Genomic DNA, 1862 nt, shown 5'->3' with positions numbered 1-1862 from the left:
ATTCATCAAAAACCAAGCACTACGCGCATTCTCCTAGGGGGATAGATTGGTAGGAAAAGACCATCGCTCGTCCCCGACCGCCACTCATAAGGAAGGCAATCAAAGAACACCTCATGCTTCAAATTTGTCACACAACGGTTACCATACGTGCATGCTACCGGACTTGCAAACCTCAACACAAGTATTTCTCAATTTCACAATTACTCAACTAGCACGACTCTAATATCACCACCTTTATATCTCAAAACAATTATCAAGTATCAAACTTCTCATAGTATTCAATGCACTCTATGAAAGTTTTTATTATATCCCTCTTGGATGCCTATCATATTAGGACTAAATTCATAACCAAAGAAAATTACCATGCTGTTTTAAAAGACTCTCAAAATAATATAAGTGAAGCACGAGAGGTCAATAATTTCTATAAAATAAAACTACCGCCATGCTCTAAGAAGATATAAGTGAAGCACTAGAGCAAATGACAAACTACTCCAAAAGATATAAGTGAAGATCAATGAGTAGTCGAATAATTATGTAACTATGTGAAGACTCTCTAACATTTAAGAATTTCAGATCTTGGGATATTATTCAAACTTCAAGCAAAACAAAATAAAACAAAATGACGCTCCAAGCAAAACACATATCATGTGGTGAATAAAAATATAGCTCCAAGTAAAGTTACCGATGAACGAAGACGAAAGAACGGATGCCATCTGAGGCATCCCCAAGCTTAGGCTCTTGGTTGTACTTGAATATTACCTTGGGGTGCCTTGGGAATCACCAATCTTAGGCTATTGCCACTCCTTATTCCATAGTCCATCTAATCTTTACCCAAAACTTGAAAACTTCACAACACAAAACTTAACAGAAAACTCGTAAGCTCCGTTAGTATAAGAAAATAAATCACCACTTTTGGTACTGTTGTGAACTCATTACTTTTTTATATTGGTGTAATATCTACTGTATTACAACTTCTCTATGGTTCATACCCTCTGATACTACTCATAGATTCATCAAAATAAGCAAACAACACATAGAAAACAGAATCTGTCAAAAACAGAACAGTCTGTAGCAATTTGTATCATTCGAATACTTCTGTAACTCCAAAAATTCTGAAATAAATTGGTGGACGTGAGGAATTTTTCTATTAATCATATGAAAAAAGAATCAACCTAAAAGAACTCTCCAGTAAAAAAATGGCAGCTAATCTCGTGAGCGCAAAAGTTTCTGTTTTTTTACAGCAAGATCGCAAATACTTCACCCAAGTCTTCCCAAAGGTTCTACTTGGCACAAACACTAATTAAAACATAAAACCACATATAACCAGAGGCTAGATAGATTATTTATTACTAAAAAGGAGCAAAAGGCAAAGAACAAAAATAAAATTGGGTTGCCTCCCAACAAGCGCTAACGTTTAACGCCCCTAGCTAGGCATGATGATTTCAATGATGCTCACATAAAAGATAAGAATTGAAACATAAAGAAAGCATCATGAAGAATATGACTAGAACATTTAATTCTAACCCACTTCCTATGCATAGGGATTTTGTGAGAAAACAACTTATGGGAACAATAATCAACTAGCATAGGAAGGCAAAACAAGCATAACCTTAAAACTTTAAGCACATAGAGAGGAAACTTGATATTATTGCAATTCCTAAAAGCATATGTTCCTCCCTCATAATAATTTTCAGTAGCATCATGGATGAATTCAACAATATAACCATCACATAAAGCATTCTTATCATGATCTACAAGCATAAAAAATTACTACTCTCCACATAAGCAAAATTCTTCTCATTCGGAATAGTGGGAGTATCATAAGAAACTTGAATACTATAAATTGTTTCCACATTAAAAGG

Source organism: Aegilops tauschii, chromosome 6, assembly GCF_002575655.3.
Source record: "Aegilops tauschii subsp. strangulata cultivar AL8/78 chromosome 6, Aet v6.0, whole genome shotgun sequence".
NCBI lineage: Eukaryota > Viridiplantae > Streptophyta > Magnoliopsida > Poales > Poaceae > Aegilops > Aegilops tauschii.
The sequence above is the reverse complement of the archived record's forward strand: the minus strand, read 5'-3'. Positions refer to the sequence as shown.